Consider the following 23765-nt stretch of genomic DNA (forward strand, 5'->3'; position numbering starts at 1 on the left):
CCCAAGGGGGCAGAAACCACTAGGCACCGGGGATTTGTTTTTTAGCGCCAATGTCACGCAGGGGGAGCGACCCCGTAGGCAAGGGTCGCTCCCGGGGGGGGGGGGTGGGGGTTGGGGGGGCAAATTTATTTTAGGCCATTTCTGCCCCCCCGGGGGACAGATCGGCCTATTATTAGGCCGAACTGCCCCCCGAGGGGGGGGCAGAACACTCTAGGCACCAGGGCAATTTTTTTTTTGTGTGTTTTTTTTTTGTGGTTTCTTTTTTTAGAGATGGGGAGCGACCCATCAGGCAAGGGTCGCTCCCCTGGGGGGGCAAATTGTATTTAGACCATTTCTGCCCCCCTGGGGGCAGATTGGCCAATTTTAGGTCAATCTGCCCCCAAGGGGGCAGAAACCACTAGGCACCGGGGATTTGTTTTTTGGCGCCAATGTCACGCAGGGGGAGCGACCCCGTAGGCAAGGGTCGCTCCCGGGGGGGGGATGGGGGTTGGGGGGGCAAATTTATTTTAGGCCATTTCTGCCCCCCCGGGGGACAGATCGGCCTATTATTAGGCCGAACTGCCCCCGGGGGGGGGGGGCAGAACACTCTAGGCACCAGGGCAATTTTTTTTTTGTGTGTTTTTTTTTTGGTTGTTTCTTTTTTTAGAGATGGGGAGCGACCCATCAGGCAAGGGTCGCTCCCCTGGGGGGGCAAATTGTATTTAGACCATTTCTGCCCCCCTGGGGGCAGATTGGCAAATTTTAGGTCAATCTGCCCCCAAGGGGGCAGAAACCACTAGGCACCGGGGATTTGTTTTTTGGCGCCAATGTCACGCAGGGGGAGCGACCCCGTAGGCAAGGTTCGCTCCCGGGGGGGTGGTGGGGGTTGGGGGGGCAAATTTATTTTAGGCCATTTCTGCCCCCCCGGGGGACAGATCGGCCTATTATTAGGCCGAACTGCCCCCGGGGGGGGGGGGGCAGAAACCTCTAGGCGCCAGGGGAATTTTTCTTTTTTTTCTTTTTTTTTTTCTTTGTTTTTTTTTTTTTAGAGATGGGGAGCGACCCATCAGGCAAAAGTCGCTCCCCTGGGGGACAAATTGTATTTAGGCCATTTCTGCCCCCCTTGGGGGCAGATTGGCTGAGTTTAGGTCAACCTGCCCCCAAGGGGGCAGAAACCACTAGGCACCGGGGATTTGTTTTTTGGTGCCAATGTCACGCAGGGGGAGCGACCCCGTAGGCAAGGGTCGCTCCCGGCGGGGGAGGGTGGGGGTTGGGGGGGCAAATTTATTTTAGGGCATTTCTGCCCCCCCCCCCTGGGGCCGGCTGAGCTACAGGCCAAACACCACAGGTAGGCACCTTGCAAAAAACACCTCTGTTTTCTGTGAAAAAATATGTTGTGTCCACGTTGTGTTTTGGGCCATTTCCTTTTGTGGGCGCTAGGCCTACCCACAGAAGTGATGTACCATTTTTATCGAGAGACTTAGGGGAACGCTGGGTGGAAGGAAATTTGTGGCTCCTCTCAGATTCCAGAACTTTCTGCCACAGAAATGTGAGTAACATGTGTATTTTTAGCCAAATTTTGAGGTTTGCAAAGGATTCTGGGTAACAGAACCTGGTCCGAGCCCCGCAAGTCACCCCTCCTTGGATTCCCCTAGGTCTCTAGTTTTCAGAAATGCACAGGTTTGGTAGGTTTCCCTAGGTGCCGGCTGAGCTAGAGGCCAAAATCTACAGGTAGGCACTTCGCAAAAAACACCTCTGTTTTTTTCCAAAATTAAGGATGTGTCCACGTTGCGCTTTGGGGTGTTTCCTGTCGCCGGCGCTAGGCCTACCCACGCAAGTGAGATATCATTTTTATCGGGAGACTTGGGGGAACGCTGGGTGGAAGGAAATTTGTAGCTCCTCTCAGATTCCAGAACTTTCTGCCACAGAAATGTGAGGGACATGTGTTTTTTTAGCCAAATTTTGAGGTTTGCAAAGGATTCTGGGTAACAGAACCTGGTCCGAGCCCCGCAAGTCACCCCTCCTTGGATTCCCCTAGGTCTCTAGTTTTCAGAAATGCACAGGTTTGGTAGGTTTCCCTAGGTGCCGGCTGAGCTAGAGGCCAAAATCTACAGGTAGGCACTTCGCAAAAAACACCTCTGTTTTTTTCCAAAATTTAGGATGTGTCCACGTTGCGCTTTGGGGTGTTTCCTGTCGCCGGCGCTAGGCCTACCCACGCAAGTGAGGTATCATTTTTATCGGGAGACTTGGGGGAACGCTGGGTAGAAGGAAATTTGTGGCTCCTCTCAGATTCCAGAACTTTCTGCCACAGAAATGTGAGTAACATGTGTATTTTTAGCCAAATTTTGAGGTTTGCAAAGGATTCTGGGTAACAGAACCTGGTCCGAGCCCCGCAAGTCACCCCTCCTTGGATTCCCCTAGGTCTCTAGTTTTCAGAAATGCACAGGTTTGGTAGGTTTCCCTAGGTGCCGGCTGAGCTAGAGGCCAAAATCTACAGGTAGGCACTTTGCAAAAAACACCTCTGTTTTTTTTCCAAAATTTAGGATGTGTCCACGTTGCGCTTTGGGGTGTTTCCTGTCGCGGGCGCTAGTCCTACCCACGCAAGTGAGGTATCATTTTTATCGGGAGACTTGGGGGAACGCTGGGTGGAAGGAAATTTGTAGCTCCTCTCAGATTCCAGAACTTTCTGCCACAGAAATGTGAGGGACATGTGTTTTTTTAGCCAAATTTTGAGGTTTGCAAAGGATTCTGGGTAACAGAACCTGGTCCGAGCCACACAAGTCACCCCTCCTTAGATTCCCCTAGGTCTCTAGTTTTCAGAAATGTACAGGTTTGGTAGGTTTCCCTAGGTGGCGGCTGAGCTAGAGGCCAAAATCTCCAGGTAGTCACTTTGCTAAAAACAGCTCTGTTTTCTGTGATGTGTCCACGTTGTGTTTTGGGGCATATCCTGTCGCGGGCGCTAGGCCTACCCACACAAGTGAGGTATCATTTTTATCGGGAGACGTGGGGGAACGCTGGGTGGAAGGAAATTTGTGGCTCCTCTCAGATTCCAGAACTTTCTGCCACAGAAATGTGAGGAACATGTGTTTTTTTAGCCAAATTTTGAGGTTTGCAAAGGATTCTGGGTAACAGAACCTGGTCCGAGCCACACAAGTCACCCCTCCTTGGATTCCCCTAGGTCTCTAGTTTTCAGAAATGTACAGGTTTGGTAGGTTTCCCTAGGTGCCGGCTGAGCTAGAGGCCAAAATCTACAGGTAGTCACTTTGCTAAAAACAGCTCTGTTTTCTGTGATATGTCCACGTTGTGTTTTGGGGCATATCCTGTCGCGGGCGCTAGGCCTACCCACACAAGTGAGGTATCATTTTTATCGGGAGACATGGGGGAACGCTGGGTGGAAGGAAATTTGTGGCTCCTCTCAGATTCCAGAACTTTCTGCCACAGAAATGTGAGGAACATGTGTTTTTTTAGCCAAATTTTGAGGTTTGCAAAGGATTCTGGGTAACAGAACCTGGTCCGAGCCACACAAGTCACCCCTCCTTGGATTCCCCTAGGTCTCTAGTTTTCAGAAATGTACAGGTTTGGTAGGTTTCCCTAGGTGCCGGCTGAGCTAGAGGCCAAAATCTACAGGTAGTCACTTTGCTAAAAACAGCTCTGTTTTCTGTGATATGTCCACGTTGTGTTTTGGGGCATATCCTGTCGCGGGCGCTAGGCCTACCCACACAAGTGAGGTATCATTTTTATCGGGAGACGTGGGGGAACGCTGGGTGGAAGGAAATTTGTGGCTCCTCTCAGATTCCAGAACTTTCTGCCACAGAAATGTGAGGAACATGTGTTTTTTTAGCCAAATTTTGAGATTTGCAAAGGATTCTGGGTAACAGAACCTGGTCCGAGCCCCCCAAGTCACCCCTCCTTGGATTCCCCTAGGTCTCTAGTTTTCAGAAATGCACAGGTTTGGTAAGTTTCCCTAGGTGGCGGCTGAGCTAGAGGCCAAAATCTACAGGTAGTCACTTTGCTAAAAACAGCTCTGTTTTCTGTGATATGTCCACGTTGTGTTTTGGGGCATATCCTGTCGCGGGCGCTAGGCCTACCCACACAAGTGAGGTATCATTTTTATCGGGAGACGTGGGGGAACGCTGGGTGGAAGGAAATTTGTGGCTCCTCTCAGATTCCAGAACTTTCTGCCACAGAAATGTGAGGAACATGTGTTTTTTTAGCCAAATTTTGAGATTTGCAAAGGATTCTGGGTAACAGAACCTGGTCCAAGCCCCGCAAGTCACCCCTCCTTGGATTCCCCTAGGTCTCTAGTTTTCAGAAATGCACTGGTTTGGTAGGTTTCCCTAGGTGGCGGCTGAGCTAGAGGCCAAAATCTACAGGTAGTCACTTTGCTAAAAACAGCTCTGTTTTCTGTGATATGTCCACGTTGTGTTTTGGGGCATATCCTGTCGCGGGCGCTAGGCCTACCCACACAAGTGAGGTATCATTTTTATCGGGAGACGTGGGGGAACGCTGGGTGGAAGGAAATTTGTGGCTCCTCTCAGATTCCAGAACTTTCTGCCACAGAAATGTGAGGAACATGTGTTTTTTTAGCCAAATTTTGAGGTTTGCAAAGGATTCTGGGTAACAGAACCTGGTCCGAGCCACACAAGTCACCCCTCCTTGGATTCCCCTAGGTCTCTAGTTTTCAGAAATGTACAGGATTGGTAGGTTTCCCTTGGTGCCGGCTGAGCTAGAGGCCAAAATCTACAAGTAGTCACTTTGCTAAAAACAGCTCTGTTTTCTGTGATATGTCCACGTTGTGTTTTGGGGCATATCCTGTCGCGGGCGCTAGGCCTACCCACACAAGTGAGGTATCATTTTTATCGGGAGACGTGGGGGAACGCTGGGTGGAAGGAAATTTGTGGCTCCTCTCAGATTCCAGAACTTTCTGCCACAGAAATGTGAGGAACATGTGTTTTTTTAGCCAAATTTTGAGATTTGCAAAGGATTCTGGGTAACAGAACCTGGTCCGAGCCCCGCAAGTCACCCCTCCTTGGATTCCCCTAGGTCTCTAGTTTTCAGAAATGCACAGGTTTGGTAGGTTTCCCTAGGTGGCGGCTGAGCTAGAGGCCAAAATCTACAGGTAGTCACTTTGCTAAAAACAGCTCTGTTTTCTGTGATATGTCCACGTTGTGTTTTGGGGCATATCCTGTCGCGGGCGCTAGGCCTACCCACACAAGTGAGGTATCATTTTTATCGGGAGACGTGGGGGAACGTTGGGTGGAAGGAAATTTGTGGCTCCTCTCAGATTCCAGAACTTTCTGCCACAGAAATGTGAGGAACATGTGTTTTTTTAGCCAAATTTTGAGGTTTGCAAAGGATTCTGGGTAACAGAACCTGGTCCGAGCCCCGCAAGTCACCCCTCCTTGGATTCCCCTAGGTCTCTAGTTTTCAGAAATGCACAGGTTTGGTAGGTTTCTCTAGGTGGCGGCTGAGCTAGAGGCCAAAATCTACAGGTAGTCACTTTGCTAAAAACAGCTCTGTTTTCTGTGATATGTCCACGTTGTGTTTTGGGGCATATCCTGTCGCGGGCGCTAGGCCTACCCACACAAGTGAGGTATCATTTTTATCGGGAGACGTGGGGGAACGCTGGGTGGAAGGAAATTTGTGGCTCCTCTCAGATTCCAGAACTTTCTGCCACAGAAATGTGAGGAACATGTGTTTTTTTAGCCAAATTTTGAGATTTGCAAAGGATTCTGGGTAACAGAACCTGGTCCGAGCCCCGCAAGTCACCCCTCCTTGGATTCCCCTAGGTCTCTAGTTTTCAGAAATGCACAGGTTTGGTAGGTTTCCCTAGGTGGCAGCTGAGCTAGAGGCCAAAATCTACAGGTAGTCACTTTGCTAAAAACAGCTCTGTTTTCTGTGATATGTCCACGTTGTGTTTTGGGGCATATCCTGTCGCGGGCGCTAGGCCTACCCACACAAGTGAGGTATCATTTTTATCGGGAGACATGGGGGAACGCTGGGTGGAAGGAAATTTGTGGCTCCTCTCAGATTCCAGAACTTTCTGCCACAGAAATGTGAGGAACATGTGTTTTTTTAGCCAAATTTTGAGGTTTGCAAAGGATTCTGTGTAACAGAACCTGGTCCGAGCCCCGCAAGTCACCCCTCCTTGGATTCCCCTAGGTCTCTAGTTTTCAGAAATGCACAGGTTTGGTAGGTTTCTCTAGGTGGCGGCTGAGCTAGAGGCCAAAATCTACAGGTAGTCACTTTGCTAAAAACAGCTCTGTTTTCTGTGATATGTCCACGTTGTGTTTTGGGGCATATCCTGTCGCGGGCGCTAGGCCTACCCACACAAGTGAGGTATCATTTTTATCGGGAGACGTGGGGGAACGCTGGGTGGAAGGAAATTTGTGGCTCCTCTCAGATTCCAGAACTTTCTGCCACAGAAATGTGAGGAACATGTGTTTTTTTAGCGAAATTTTGAGGTTTGCAAAGGATTCTGGGTAACAGAACCTGGTCCGAGCCCCGCAAGTCACCCCTCCTTGGATTCCCCTAGGTCTCTAGTTTTCAGAAATGCACAGGTTTAGTAGGTTTCCCTAGGTGGCGGCTGAGCTAGAGGCCAAAATCTACAGGTAGTCACTTTGCTAAAAACAGCTCTGTTTTCTGTGATATGTCCACGTTGTGTTTTGGGGTATATCCTGTCGCGGGCGCTAGGCCTACCCACACAAGTGAGGTATCATTTTTATCGGGAGACGTGGGGGAACGCTGGGTGGAAGGAAATTTGTGGCTCCTCTCAGATTCCAGAACTTTCTGCCACAGAAATGTGAGGAACATGTGTTTTTTTAGCCAAATTTTGAGGTTTGCAAAGGATTCTGGGTAACAGAACCTGGTCCGAGCCACACAAGTCACCCCTCCTTGGATTCCCCTAGGTCTCTAGTTTTCAGAAATGCACAGGTTTGGTAGGTTTCCCTAGGTGGCGGCTGAGCTAGAGGCCAAAATCTACAGGTAGTCACTTTGCTAAAAACAGCTCTGTTTTCTGTGATGTGTCCACGTTGTGTTTTGGGGCATATCCTGTCGCGGGTGCTAGGCCTACCCACACAAGTGAGGTATCATTTTTATCGGGAGACGTGGGGGAACGCTGGGTGGAAGGAAATTTGTGGCTCCTCTCAGATTCCATAACTTTCTGCCACAGAAATGTGAGGAACATGTGTTTTTTTAGCCAAATTTTGAGGTTTGCAAAGGATTCTGGGTAACAGAACCTGGTCCGAGCCACACAAGTCACCCCTCCTTGGATTCCCCTAGGTCTCTAGTTTTCAGAAATGCACAGGTTTGGTAGGTTTCCCTAGGTGGCGGCTGAGCTAGAGGCCAAAATCTACAGGTAGTCACTTTGCTAAAAACAGCTCTGTTTTCTGTGATGTGTCCATGTTGTGTTTTGGGGCATATCCTGTCGCGGGTGCTAGGCCTACCCATACAAGTGAGGTACCATTTTTATCGGGAGACTTGGGGGAACATAGATTAGCAAAACAAGTACTATTGCCCCTTGTCTTTCTCTACATTTTTTCCTTCCAAATATAGGAGTGTGTGTAAAAAAGACATCTATTTGAGAAATTCCCTGTAATTCACGTGCTACTATGGTCACCCCGGAATTCAGAGATGTGCAAATAACCACTGCTCCTCAACACCTTATCTTGTGCCCTTTTTGGAAATGCAAAGGTTTTCTTGATAGCAATTTTTTACTCCTTATATTTCAGCAAATGAATTGCTGTATACCCGGTATAGAATGAAAACGCACTGCAGGGTGCAGCTCATTTATTGGCTCTGGGTTCCTCGGGTTCTTGATGAACCTACAAGCCCTATATATCCCCGCAACCAGAGGAGTCCAGCAGACGTAACAGTATATTGCTTTCGATAATTTGACATTGCAGGGAAAGTTACAGAGTAAAACGTAGAGAAAAATTGATGGTTTTTTCACCTCAATTTCAATATTTTTCTTTTTCAGCTGTTATTTTCTGTAGGAAACCCTTGTAGGATCTACACAAATGACCCCTTGCTGAATTCAGAATTTTGTCTACTTTTCAGAAATGTTTAGGTTTCTGGGATCCAGCATTGGTTTCATGACCATTCCTGTCACTGACTGGAAGGAGGCTGAAAGCACAAAAAATTGCACAAATGGGGTATGCCCCAGTAAAATGCCAAAATTGTGTTGAAAAATTGGGTTTTCTGATTCAAGTCTGCCTGTTCCTGAAGGCTGGGAAGCTGCTGAGTTTAGCACCGCAAACCCTTTGTTGATGCCATTTTCAGGGGAAAAACCACAAGCCTTCTTCTGCAGCCACTTTTTCAATTTTTTTTAAAAAAAACGAAATTTTCACTGTATTTTGGCCAATTTCTTGGCCTCCTTCAAGGGAACCCACAAAGTCTGGGTACCTCTAGAATCCCTAGGATGTTGGAAAAAAAGGACGCAAATTTGGCTTGGTTAGCTTATGTGGACAAAAAGTTATGAGGGCCTAAGCGCGAACTGCCCCAAATAGGCAAAAAAAGGCCCGGCACAGGAGGGGGAAAAGGCCTGGCAGCGAAGGGGTTAAGGTTAGGCAAACATTATTTCTTCTTCATATACAAACTGAACTTAAACTCTTAAAACTAGAGAAATTATTAAGTAATAGGTGCAACGTAAATTTCTAATTTACGCACTACTAGATAGAACTTAATTTTAATTTGTGCACCACCTTCAACTTACTGTGTCGCAGACCTCGGTACATATTCTTCTTGCATCAATCGCTACAGTACAATAGCTATAACTCGCCACTCTACTATTCACTGTGGTCTGACAAAATGATGTCTTTTCAGATGTCATAAGTCTTATTAGAGCTACTATCATTTCACAAGCTATAAGTTATATAAAATGCAGGGGTTTAACCAGTGCATGGAGAAATGGCGAGTTATAGTTAATGTAGTGCGGCGATTGAGTGAGCCATTAATTTGAAATTTAAGTTATAACTATCATTTTAGAATTTCTCCAGTTTGTATAGTTTATGTTGGGTTTGTAAACATGGAGTAAAAAGAATAACTAAAAAAAAAATTAACTATAAAGTAGCTTTACCTTTAGGTGATATATGTAATTATTTCATTAAATTAATTAACCTACTGGCTATTTAGTGTCATCTTGAAACACCCTATCCTTGGAATGTTGCACAGCAGTGATATGTGCCATGTGCTATGCAGCACAGAAAAGGAGAAATACTTTTGAACATATTTCTAAAATCCACATCATATGTGATTGTATTCTAAGGAATATGACCAAATGTTCGCATCACTTCACAACCTTGAACAACATCAGGATACTTTCAGGGAACTCCTTTGCGATTGATGCTGCCACAGCAGAAGACAAAACATTCCTCTAAAATATACATGCTTAAATAATATCAGCTGGTTAGCATCTGCCCAATATGAAGGGGGTTAGAGCAATTGTACCAGGCTGGTCAATCAGGAATATTTTTCATTGCTTTATTTTTTCTGTGCTTTCCAGAGCGTGGTTAGAGAGACAATTTAGAAGCATAATATCTTTCTATTCACTTGGACCTACCAGCATAAATCAGTATTTCAGACAGGTATGTCGACAGACATAAATATTATGTGCTAAATATCATTAAAAAAAAATATGCACCATTGGCTGTAGATTTTCTATTAACTCCAATGGATCTATTATTTTTCTAACCTATATCCAGGACATAATATTGAAGTTAGACCATATTGTGACAAAAATATTTTGATACCACACCACACTGGAATATTTGTTTGAAATAAAATGTTCATAGCAAAATAATTCCTGTTGCACCCGCTGCAGTGTGTGACGCCCACTGACATATTATGTAATCATTTCAAATGAATTAGCTTGAAGAAGATAGATGAAGTGACAAAGCAGGTGGGATGCTAAGGAGGAGTAGAGCAGTAATAATGGTTGAGTTCGTGAAAAGGTGTGTGGCACAACAAACGAGTGTATGTTAGACTGATTTGTTTCCATCTAGAAGAAAAACAGAGAAGAGTAGTACATGTGTATTTTTAATAATATTATATTATGTTCATTTAGATTATTTTTTAACTAGTTATTTTTATGAAGGTGTTTCTCTCAATCCTATATTTAAATCGTTTGCTTTTCCTTCGTTTTTAGGTCGAACGTTAGCGTTCGACGTGTAGTATACTAAAGTATACTTATACTGTGAAGAAAAGCTATTTGATTTGTTAGTTGCAGTGTCCTTCAAAAATCCTTGCTTGCTAGTGGTCAGTTCTGCCTCTTTGTCCTGCCTTTCTTCAGTTTGGGAGCAGCACAAAGTACTGTGTAATTACGCTGTGTCCTGTTTATCTCATCGGTGAGGGACTTTTTTTTGGCATTTGCCTGTTTCACCTCAACAGTGTGGGTGCTTGTTCAGGCCCTCTTCCCCACCAGCTCCCTCTGTAAACATAAACCAACATCAGAGGGGGCCAGCTCACCCTCGCTCTCTTCCTTTTGTTATTTTCAGTCTGTCTGGCAATTAAAGTCCAGTCAGTAATTTACAACGCTAAGAGCTCTAACTCGAGCAAACACAACACCATTGCATTCCAAATGCTTGTTATTTTGTGCTGTCACAGCCGAATAGTATTTCCAACAGGAACTGTAAACACTACTCCTCCTTCCCACCCCCCCCACACACCACGTTCCTAATCCCACCCGTGCTATATTCAACATCCGAGCCGACTGATCTTCAGAGGACCTTGTTTTTGCTACCAATAGCTCATGAAGTCTGCTGTCCTTAGAGAAGCACTGCCACGCTGGTGTCATGGGCCCGGGCCTGGCATGGGGAGCTGCAGGAGCGTTGAAAACAGCTTGTGAGAACCTCCCTGCAGCCCGAGCAGGCTACCAACGTGTGCTGTTCTGTCCACAGGAGTCACGCTGTGTAGGCAACATTCTGCAAAGCTTTAACAACCCCATGCAGCTGCACCTGTGCGAGATCAAGGACTAGACACAGGGGAGTCTCTGGTCTGTGGGCTTTTCATTTTTTTACTGCATGTCACATCTGTTTTTCGCTAACAAGCTGCTCTGTTGAAAGCCCATTCCCTTAAATAATCAGAAAAGAGAACATTGTACTGACATGTTGTAAAGGTTGAAAGTTAAAGTACATTGTTGATCCTTCTTTCGCTGCCTAGAGCTCAGTATTTGAAGCTCCTCCCACCCTCTCTCTCCTCTTCCTTAACTTGGATATGGCTGGTCTGTGGCAGCCACTGTTTGCAGAAACATCACACCCTGCTCCCTATTCAGGAGTCTTGATTTTTGTGCACATAACTTCTGACAGTTTGTTTTCTCGTGTAGCCTGTAGAAACACTTTTATTTGTAAGCACTGAATGGCCCCCTTTAAAGAGGAGACCTCACTAGCACAGTCAATTTTACACTGCTTTTGCTGACGGTGCATCCCTTGTCACATGTGAGTTAAGGCAGACGGAGATTGTGTTTGGCCTCTTTAAATAGTTCTGGTGCTGGTGATGTGACTCTATTAGCTGACAATAGCTACCCGGTGTATACTTTAATCACAAACATGTTGGTTCTTACGGCCCACCCACAGCTGTCCTCCTCACACATGTCTCATGAGCCGCAACACATGCCATGTGTTGTGTAGGGCTCCTGTTGACCTCCTCATGCATCCACGATGCGTGTCTCTTATCAGCACATTGCTCATCAAGGACTGAAGCTGCTATGGGGGAAGAACTGTGCACACATGACATTTTTTTTAAAAAGAGGATACTTTAGCAGCTGCAACTTTGGTGGCCAGTGAGGTATGGGGTGGCCTTTAGGACTCACTGTGAAAATGTCCCAACTGAGGCACATGAGCTAGTGAGGTGTGTTTCACTGGGTTATGTCTTATTTGAGAGGGTTTATTATTTTATTATACTGTTGGCCGTTGGCTTGGGAGACTCCAACTCAGGTAGTGTCTGTCCTGATTTCCGTGCGTTATATTAAGTTGTCTAGCAATGCCCTTTTAAATACCTAAAAGCCAGTGCTTCCAACTGGGCAGATATTGTATTGGGGGAGTAAGTGTATCAGGAATGTTGTGGCAAATGGTACTTATTGAAGCACTGTGGACTGTTAACTTTAGGTGGCTCTTGGTATAGCTTAAAATGCATATTAATGGAGTGCAGTAGGTAGTTCAATATATGTGACCCTCCCTTACTTACGAAAGTGTCCTTCTGATGTGTTGCAGCACCATTCTTCTTGGAAGGACTCCGGATGTCGTTGGGTAACTTTTTGAGAGGCATCTAAGATCGACTGCCAACCGAGGTCCAAGCTAGTGACAGTTGGCTTAAGCTAAAAAGATGTTATATTTTCTACAGGTAATCAGCACCTTGAAAATATATTGTTACCTTTTGATCAAGCTCATTGGGCCCTTTTTATGGACAAAGCAAATGCAGGATGCTTGTTTCGAACTCCAGCAGGCTGCTTTAGTAGTTATGCGGTTCAGGTGGTGATCTGGTGGCGAGAGTGGCTGATCTCTCCTTTCAAGCAGTTCGTATAAGTACCACAGAATCGGCCATTAAAACAGAAATTCACAATGTATTTACTGAAGATCATTTGGGTGTGAAACAACTTTAGTTACACTGAATGACCCACTTTAAAGAGGAGTGCTCACAAGCACAGTCAGTTTTACACTGCTTTTGCTGCCAGCCCGACCCTTGTCACATGTGACTTTGTACAGCCAGGCCTGCATTTTTAAGTCGAGGAGATGATGCATTCTGGGACTAGTATTTTCGCACTCAATATTGTATTCATTTGTAAAAAAAAAACAGCATGCAAAGCACTGTTGACTAAAAGCCATTACTACGGTAAGGTGTCACATTTGCCTTGTTGCCCACAGTCGTAAGTGTGTAAAAGGCTTCTGTAATTTACCATCCCACATATTCCACTACACAAATATTCTCCACACCACACATTTCTACAATTAACAATTACAATACACCCCACATAATTCCACTCCACACCACATACATCCACTACACTCTAAACCAAAACACATAGGTAAAAGACATTGTCATTTACAACGCCAATACCTCTAACTCTCGCAAATGCGAGACCTACTGCATTGCAAATGCTTGTTAAAGTTTTGTATGTAGCTTATTCCATCCGAGGAACGCCAGAAATCTTAACAACCTATGTCTCAAGAATAAAACAGAGCCAAATCACATGAGGTAATTTACATAGGGGTGTTATAATGCATCCTGTGTTGAAAAGAAAGCACAGGATAACACAATTGTCGTAAAAACCACCAACAGGGATACAGCAGGAGCACAAACATAATTCATTAAAATAAAGAAGTTGCTTAAATCAGATAATTTTGAAAGTGTTTAAGGAGTAGGTGGGTAGTGATGAAGCAGAAAATGAAGGTTTTCATTTATTAGCGCTTAAACGTAGTGCTGCAATAATCATGTGTGACTTTAACCGAACTAATAAAGATTGTACGGGGACAAAATGTGCCCTTAGAGTAGTTTGCCAACATTTATAAGCGTGCTTTATATAACGTGATGTACTAGAATTGCACTAATCCGACATAATCATAAACGTGTGCTACGATTCGCTTGTTTGAAATGTTTTAGCTTAGCATTACTTTAGTGCAGGCTTTGGCCTAGTTGCCTGGTCTCACGGTTTAGATGCTCGTATTTTTCCAATGTGCTAATAAACGTGCATTTTTGCTTGAAGCTGTACTTTTCCACTGAGATCGTTCACATGCTTATCTTAAGGTTTCGTGCCAGCCTGGCATATTTCTCTCCTTACTCCAAGGTCAATCTGCAGGTGCGGACAATGGAAGCTCTGAAAGTGAGCTAATTGGTATAAAATGTTGCAACTTGCGTACCCATCTCCAAGGATAATGTATGCTTAAGTAAAAGCTTGAGAACTGTCGTTTTTGATTGGACAATTTGAAGCTAACCTATGAACCCTCCAATGGAAGACCCTACTGGATTTGAACTGTTGTCTATAAAAACCAGGTGCACGAGAAGAAAGTAGCCATTGCAGCCATTATTAGACATCCCGCCATTTTGCAGACTTCGTAGCTATTATGGCCCACTTTGCTGCGACGCCATTTTGAAAGAGACTTTGATTCTTTCTCTAATCGAGAGAAAGAGACTTTAAATGATTCTTACCCTAGAGACTTTAACTTTGATTTGTCCCTTTGCATGAAGTAATAGTTTTACCTTGCCGCCGTGAGGTAATTGCCCCGTCCACCACTGCCCCTTTGCCCCGTCCCATGCCGATCGAAACGGTACCAATGCTGATCGAGAGACGGTACCTGTGAGACGAAGACTTCCTTGTATGCTGATCGTAATTGGTAAATATGAAAGGAAATTGTACAATTGCATTGTGTTTCTTTTAGGTAACCAACTGCTGATTTTTGATGAGATCCCTAGCTAGGAGTTTTCTAAATTAATGTTGCTAAATTGTTTTGCATGAAGCCCCACATGCCGATGCTAATTTGAGGTTAGATGAGGATTCCTTTTGTTGCACGATGCAATTTGAGACCTTGTTATGCTGACTAAATGTATGCAATTAGTTCATTACAGATTATCGTATTAGTAATTTGCATTGCTATTATCGAATGCCTTGTTATTCAAATGCTGCATAGATTGCACTTGTTTCGCCGCTATGGACAGCTATTAATGTTCATTTATGTTTATCATTTGGTGTTGAGACACATTTATATTGTGCTAGCTTTGTTAATATAGGGAAATAAATTCACTAACTTTGCAATAAACTGGTGTGGTTATTCCTGACTGAAAGGTCAGGGTTCGTCGAAATGTATTCTGGATTAATTGTTAAGTGTTATGTTGATCAAGGTATTGCTTATGTTCGTTATTGATTATTGATTTAACGAAATTGACTGATTAAGAGTACGGAGAGTCCCACTTAGTCAAAAGATTCATCGGCCTAAAGAGCGTCCCAATACAGGTAAATTATTAGTACGGACCGCTCTATCAGTAGATGGTAGCAGAGGACGGTTTCGTCTTTTGGGACCCTGTACTCTTAAAGTACATGGTGTTGAATTAACGGTTTCGATTTTTGAGACCCCATTTGAGAAGTTGAATTAGATTTTTCTTGGATAAAACTGATTGACAGAATGATGATGGGCTAGGTCCACCGCGACTTTCCCGGGATCTCGGAGCTTGCGAATGAAGAGAACGGAGGTGTGGAAACAGCGTTGGCGGTACTAGTGATGGTATGAGTGAAGTTAGGGTTTTGCGCTTGCACAGCTTATTGCCGCAGGGTGTGTGAAAAGGTTGCGAGGAATTTTTTTCTTTTTAGAGGATAGCGGAGGTGCGACTCCGAGTGTAGAAGTAGAGAAGTCGTCGAACTTCATAGAAATAGCGGCGGTGCGACTCCGAGTGTGAGAGTAGGGAAGTCGTCGAACTTCATGTGCGTGTGGCGCTTTGTGCATAAAAAGGTCCACGTGGTTGTTGTTGTTGAGACGGGCCCTGCGAGGTCAAGAGACTCCGGAGTATGTTGTTCTATGTTGTGGTCTGGGCGGTTTAGTAGGTTGATCGGGCGTGGTCAACGAGTCGGTACGTGTGTAAGGGAGTGAAAGAAACTTCGACTTCGGGCTTTGACAAGATTCTAAGTGCACTAGAATAGATCATTGACAAGTTGAGAGTAGGTCTGCGGGTCAGATTTGCTTGCGAAAGTGGGGACCGAAAAAGATGGAATAACTGCCGAGGCTAGTGAAAAGTCCCTAAGGTCCTGAAGCGACTGTGTTACCCTTCCTGTAGTAAACCGACAGATCTGTTTTATATTTTTGGTAGCTCGCGATACATGCAAGAAGTCGTTACGAGAGGAACTGAGTGAAGGAGGACTAGCCGCGAGGCTTTGTCAGCCGCAGAGTGTGTGAGTGTGACGTCATTAGGAGCCGCGCTGGGATAGGTTGGTTGCAGAGAAGGGTCGCGCACGGATTGGACACAGTCCGTGGGGCTCGATTGGAAGGGGAAAGGCAAGCGAAGAGTATTCCGGGAATTAAAGTCACCTATTGATTACAAACTTTGTGAAATAAAAGACGAGAAAATGAAATTCTTTAAAGCATTCAGGAGTGCGATGAAGGGGGAGTCTTACATTAAAGCGAGCGTAGGAGAGGAGGCGCCGCCCGAAGGCACACCAGCTTACATTGTAATGGAGGAAAAGGGGATAGCTCCGTGCCTTTGGCTAAAGCAATGGCACAAACTGACAGAGAAACATGGGAGCGTAGCATTCCCGATCCATGGGACGTTCAATATAATGATTCTAGAGAATTTGAGATTCACGATGTACGACATGAAGGTGCCTCCAAGGCCAGCCCAGTTTGAGGCTCTAGCAATTTGGGAACTAATGGCTAGACAGCAGCAGCAAAATAAGTTCGAGACCAGGATAAGAAAGGTAGAAAAGACACTAGCGGACGCTAGGTGGGATAATGCACAGAAGGTGTGGAGGTCAGATGTATTGCAGGGGATAAAATTGTTTCCCGCAATTACTAAGGAAGAAGAGGAGACAGGTAAGAAAGCTACCTGTAAGACAAACAGGAGGTGTTCCAAGGATAGAGAGGACGAGGAAAAGTTGAGAAGAGAAGAGGAGTTAGAGGATGAGGAGTTGATAATGCAATTGCTGAACGACCGTCCACCACCTTATGCGGAGAGTGGACAAGGTCCAAGTACCAGTTCTGCCCCTACGGCACCGGTACAGAACAGTGAAAATCAGAGTTCAGGAGCATCATCGGGGTCTAAGGACCCGAGTTTACTGTTCACCCCGCAGATACCGCAGGTGAGGAGAATATATCCAGATGTGCCCATGTTGAAACCAGCAGAAAATTATCAGCCGCAGATGCCAGGGTACTACAGCAGTGACAACAGTGCAGGGATGATTCTAGATCCAACCGTAAGGGGAGTACAGAATGGTCACAACCCGACATTGACACAAGCCGAATCAACCCAGTTTTTGATGCCTCAAAAGCAGATGCAGGGGGGAAACGCACATGCTCAGATGACGGGGAGTCAGATGGGCATGCCGGCAATGATGACCCATGGTGTGGGAATGAACATGCCTCAGAACATGGGAAATGTACAGAACCCAGATGCGATATCGCTACCCATTACTGTAGGTCCACCGGTACCTCTGTACAGTCAGCCTAACTTAGGTATGAGCGGTCAGGGATCAATGCTGCAGAATGGGACAGAAAGGAGGTGCATAGAAAACACTCCAGCGATAACCCCTATAGCGGCTCAGCCAAATGGATCTGGGTCCTTGATGGAGTTTAGTCCCATATGTGCTCAGTCAACACTGGTGAGGTCGAGTCCCCCACTGGTGATACCGCTGTCATCGAATACTGAAAAATTGCCGCAACCATCAATGGCAGTCGATGTAAATGCTACACTAATGGGGTTGAATGCGCAACAGCTGACACAGTGGTTCAACAGTCTGAATTCCACACAAAGCTCAGCCAGTGGGAAGGGAGAAGAATATCTGAATAGGGTCAGGTTGAGCATGGAAGCACAAGAATTGGTGGAAGGGACTATGGGTGTGAATAGGTTAGAGTCCTACTCGGAAGAAGAGCTGAGGTATCTATGTCCCAGGATTACGAGAGAAGTGGACAAGGTACATAGAAGGTTGCAAGAAATAGCGGACAAAAACGGGGTGGAGATAGACAAGATGAAACACTTGAGCAGGAGCTACAGGTTGGATTTTGGGACCACAGATTTTGAACACATGAGGTCAGCAGGCATGAAGGTGCACCTTAGAGAATTGTTGCAGAGTGCACAAGTGTGGAGGTGCTTAGACAAATGGGAAAGCAGATGGGTAAAGAGAAAGGAAAAGAGGAAAGACAGTGTCCCAGAGATCAACGAGAAAAGACCGCAGAGTAGTGATGCAGTAACCATGTTACCAATGAGGGAGACAGCAGGGGGAAAATTAATACATGTACCATGGCACAGAAGCGACATTCAGTCTTTTACGGATGATTTTCCTAAACTGAGAGAGAAACCGATTGAATGGTATCAACAGACTGATAGGTTTGTGAAGCTTGCAAAATGTCTCTGGGAAGACCTGAACACTCTCTTTGAGATTGTGGTTCCGGCAGATTTGTGGGAGGATTGCAAAAGAGCTGTAGGTTGGCCGACAAGTGAACCAGAGAGAGACAGGGAGACGGGTGCACCATCACCTATGGTGATGAGCCTGTACTATAAGGTGATTGAGCATTTGAAGACGAAGGTTGCCGTGAAAAATGTGGATTGGCAGAAGATCGATCGAACTGCCCAAGAGGCTAAAGAGTCGATTCATAGTTACTATGAGAGGTTGTTGAAGGCGTTTAAGAACTACAGCGGCACGGAAACAATAGAGGCGAAGGACATGCTTCATTTTGTGTTTAGATTTGTGGAAGGGCTGAGACCAGAGATAAGTCAGATGATAAAGTCGCATTTGATTTGCTGGCAGTCGAAACCGATTGATGAGGTGTTGAATTATGCGAAATACTGTAGCGACGAAATTGAAGTGAAACAGAAAAAGTTGAAGGAGAAAGTGATGATGATGCAACTTAAAGCAGCTCAGACAGGTCTGCAAGGTTTGCAAGGGATGCAAGGGTTCCAACAGCAGGTGCCGCAACCGCAGCCGCAGTTGCAGGGAAACATGGCGTTTCAACCACAGCCTAGAGGCAGAGGCAGAGGAGGCTTTGTGAATAATGGTCCGGATTTGAACACTGTTGTGACTGGTGTGCAGGCAATGAAGAAGGTGATGCCGTGTCACGTGTGCGGAATTGTCGGTCATTGGAAACGCGAGTGCCCGATGGTGGTGCAGGAAGGTGCAGGTGCAGGTGCAGGTGTTGGTCAGCAAAACAATGATGTCAATGCATTTCAGACAATGAGGGGACCGAAAATGAGAGGTCCAAACCCAAATTTTCAGACCGTAAATCAGTTGCAGGGATTACAACCTATGCAGCCGCAGCAGATGCAGATGCCTCGTATGCAGATGACGCAAATGCAGCCAATGCAACAGCAGTTACCCATGGTACCTAATCAGCAAATGCAAATACCTTTGGCACCAATGAGTCAGCAGCAAGTGATGGTTCCTCCACAGGTCTCGGGTCAGGTAATGAGTACAAATGGCACCGTACAACAGTTCCCACTACACAGTGAGAGTGGAATAAACAATGTATGGGAGAGTGAAAGCTCAGAAGAAGAAGGAGATTGTGTGCTTGCAGCATCCTTGGAAGTTGATCAAAAGGGTCCGTACGTAGAGGGAAGAGTAATGGGTCATCGTGTATCATTCTTGGTTGATACAGGAGCCACACATTCAACTGTTAAGAGCAGTGAAGTACCAAATTTGCCACTCTCAGGGAGGACAGTTCAAGTGGTGGGAGTAGCAAACAGACACCTGACAAACCCAATTACAGATCCGGTACCAGTCAGCATCGGTAACTATCAAGGGGTGCATCAGTTTGTGGTATGTGACTCAAGCCCGATAGCACTGTTAGGAAGAGACCTATTGTGCAAATTGGGTTGTTCGATCATGTGTTCGAACGAAGGAATAACAATCCAGACGAGCAGTGATGGGGAAGAAGAAGACAGTGTAGAGGGGGATGAGATGGAAACTGTCGATGAAGAGTATCCTCTAATTTGTCTTTTCCCGATGATAACTGAAGAAGATATTCCAGCCGAATTACGGGAAACAGTCGGAAAGGAAGTGTGGGATATGACAGGGAAAGAGGTGGGATTGATGAAAGGAGTGGAACCAGTGAAAGTGACTGTAAAGCCCAATGCAATCTTTCCCCAGACCCCACAATACCACATGGCACAAGACACCCTCATGAGAGTTGCTCAACTTATTGACGAATTTGTAAAACAAGGGGTACTGAAAGAAGTGTTAAGCAGTCCATGTAATTCACCAATAATGGGACTGATAAAGCCAAGTGGAAAGGTCCGACTTGTGCAGGACTTGAGGAAAATAAATGACATAATAGTCAAATGTTGCCCTGTCGTACCAAATCCAGCTGTGATAATGTTTCAAGTCCCTTGCGATGCCGAGTGGTTCTCAGTCATCGACTTGTCACAAGCATTCTTTTCTGTGCCTCTTCATGAGGACAGCCAATTCCTCTTTTGTTTCAAATTCTTAGACAGAGTGTACAGTTGGTGTCGAATTCCTCAAGGGTTTTCTGAGTCACCGTCAATTTTCAATCAGATTTTAAAGAAAGATTTGGAAGCATTAGAATTGCCATTCGAGTCAACCCTAGTACAGTACATTGATGACTTACTGATTGCATCGAAGACAGAAAGTGGCTGCACAGCCGATACCATTGCTCTGTTGAACCATTTGGGAAGGAATGGACATAAGGTGTCTCCTTCCAAATTGCAGTTCTGTCAGAAGAAAGTGAAATACTTGGGCCACCAGATAGAGAAAGGGTCAAGGAAAATAATGAAGGAAAGAATAACGAGTGTACTTCAAATGAGTCCACCAAAGACAAGGAGGGAGGTGAGGAAGTTTTTGGGAATGGTGGGCTATTGTCGCCAGTGGATTCCCAACTTCTCAACTCTAGCAAAGCCTTTACTGAAGCTGACCCAGAAGGATGCCTTGGATCAAATTGAGCTGAAAGGAGATGAGATGGATGCTTTTGTTGAATTGAAAGAATGCATGTGCAGGGCTCCAGCTTTAGGTATGCCTGACTACACAAAGCCTTTCACATTGTTTTGTCATGAACGTGATGCATGTTCTCTGTCTGTCTTGACTCAAGCCCATGGTGGCATAAACAGACCAGTAGCGTATTTTTCAGCTACTTTGGATCCGGTCGCAGCAGCACATCCAGGGTGTTTGCGCGCCGTAGCAGCAGTTGGTATCAGCCTCACTCAGAGTGAAGGAATAGTGATGGGACATCCATTAACAGTCATGGTCCCTCACTCAGTTGAGATACTTTTGACCCGCTCCCGAACGCAACACATGACTGGAGCAAGACTCACAAGGTATGAAACGATAATTCTGGGCTCACCGAATGTGCAGCTGAAAAGGTGCACTACGTTGAATCCAGCAACCTTGCTTCCTGGAGAAAATGCTGAAATTGAGAACGCTGAAGACGTCGAGCATGACTGCCTTCAGGTGACTGAATTTTGCACAAAACCTCGACCTGACATTAAGGATACTAAGCTTGATGAAAATGACCAAATTGTTTTCGTTGATGGTTCATGTCTAAGAGATGGGATGGGAATTTTGAAAGCAGGATATGCTGTATGTACTGTAACAGGTGTCTTGGAAGCGGCCTGGCTTCAAGGAGTCTATTCTGCACAAGTAGCAGAACTTGTAGCCCTTACAAGAGCATGTCAACTGTCTGCATTGATGAAAGTCACCATTTACACTGATAGTCAGTATGGGTTTGGGATTGTGCATGACTTTGGACAACTATGGTCACAGAGAGGTTTCCTGACTTCTTCAGGATCCCCAGTGAAAAACGGGGAGAGAATAAGGGAATTGTTACACGCCATTCAAATGCCAGCCGAAGTTGCAGTGGTAAAGTGTAGTGCTCATACAAAAGGACAGGACTATGTTTCTCTGGGAAATGCATATGCGGATCAAGTTGCAAGATTTTGTGCCTTGAACTGTATAATACTCAGAGATGAATGGAATTCAATAAGTGAACCAGAACTCGAACAAGCTGAAGCATTCGCCTTGAAGGTCGTAGATACAATAGATGAACTAAAAGCATTACAGAATAACGTCAGGGAGGATGAAAGAGAGTCCTGGATTAAATCACAATGTATAAAGAGACCAGACGAGTTATGGGTTTCAAATGAGGGAATTTTTTTTTGCCAAATAGTCTCTTATCACAGCTTGCGCGGTTCTATCATGGGCAAGCTCACCTAGGGAGAGATGCCATGATAAGATTGTTCAAAACTGATTGGTTTAACCCCAGATTTCGTCAAGCTGCAGAAGCAGTTTGTCATCGATGTGTCACTTGCCAGCAGATGAACCCAGGAAAGGGAACAGTTGTGAAAGCGAGCCACATTGGCAGGGCCAGCGGCCCGTTTAGTCGAATGCAGATAGATTTCATTGAGATGCCTGTGCATGGAGGTCTGAAGTATGTGTTGGTGATTGTGTGCATTTTTAGTCACTGGATTGAGGCATACCCCACACGTAGAAATGACAGCCTTACAGTTGCAAAGCTATTGTTGAGGGAGTTAATACCACGTTTCGGATTCCCGATCTCTTTAGAATCAGATAGGGGAAGTCACTTCAATAACGAGGTGATAAAGTTACTCTGCGAAGCGCTGAACATTGAGCAAAAGCTGCATTGTAGCTATCACCCTGAAGCATCAGGACTGGTGGAGCAGATGAATGGTACACTGAAATCAAGAATGGCGAAAATATGTGCATCGACAAATTTGAAATGGCCCGACGCATTGCCCTTAGTGCTAATGTCAATGAGAAACACCCCTGATAGGAAGACTGGATTGTCTCCGCAAGAAATTCTCATGGGCAGGGCTATGAGACTTCCTGCAGTTCCTGCAAACGCGCTTTTGAATATTACAGATGATATGGTGTTAGACTACTGCAAAGGTCTGGCTGACGTGGTCTGCTCTTTCTCTCACCAGGTGGAAGCAACCACCTTGCCACCGATCCAAGGTCCAGGACACGCACTGAAAGCAGGTGACTGGGTCGTGGTAAAGAAGCACGTGAGGAAGTCGTGTCTGGAACCCCGTTGGAAAGGCCCTTTCCAAGTGATCCTGACGACAACTACCGCTGTGAAGTGTGCGGGGGTTCCCAACTGGATTCACGCCAGTCACACAAAGAAAGTGTTGTGTCCCACAGATGAGGAAGTTGAAGCGCTAAAACTGCCAGTGCCTGATAAAACAGTGCTGAGTGCTGAGACAGAGCAAAACCGAACTGAAAGCGAACAGGCAGGAACGGAAGAGAGAGAGATATTCTCTGAGGACGAAGAGACCAACTCACTTGGGGGAGACCAAGGAGAAAGTTCAGACAGTGACGAAGCAGCTGAAGGTGACAAAGAGCCTGAAGCAGCTGAGGGTAGCAAAGAGCCTGAAGCAGCTGAATGTGACAAAGAACCTGAAGCAGCTGAAAGTGATAAAGAGCCTGAAGAAAGTAACGGTGACGAAGGGCTCGAAAGAGGTGAAAAAGCAGGAGAGCCTGATCAGAGGAGGGCTTTCCCAGAAGCAGACGATACAGAAAAAGAAAAAGAGAACGTGATTGACTCCCCAGAAGGAGGGGACAAGGCCGAACAGAACGAAAGGGTTCAAGCTTCCTCAGAAAAGATCGCAGGTCCATCAAATGGACACGGTGCAAAGAGGAGACTAAGCATATCACCAATAAAACAAAGGACTGAAGAAAGTTTGAACGACGGAGAAAGGCCAAAAGTGAAAGAGAAAAGAAAAGAAGTAACTGTCATGGTACCATCCCCGAGTGAAGAAAAAGACTTGACAAAAGTGGAAAGTACCAGCGAAGCAGAATCGAAAAGAGAAGCAAAATTGAAAAGGAAAAGGTTACCGAACAGAAGATATTCCGGTCCTGAATGGGCATATGTAGTACATGACGATTGGACTGACGAGTTTGTATCTCTTAGCCTCGAGAACGAAGAAGAAGAGATACCAATAGAAAATAAAAGTTTTATGGACTCTGTCGATTGAAAGGGTGATAAATGATATTGCTTGCTACAATCCAACGTGATACAAACAACCAGCTGAGACATTGCTAAACCGGGTGAGACTTTTTGCTGAACTGATAAAAGACTGAGTTATTGCCGAATTGAGACAAATGCTGCTAACTGATAAGTGACTGGCCTTTT

Source organism: Pleurodeles waltl, chromosome 11 (genome assembly GCF_031143425.1).
Source record: "Pleurodeles waltl isolate 20211129_DDA chromosome 11, aPleWal1.hap1.20221129, whole genome shotgun sequence".
NCBI classification, from domain to species: Eukaryota; Metazoa; Chordata; class Amphibia; order Caudata; family Salamandridae; genus Pleurodeles; species Pleurodeles waltl.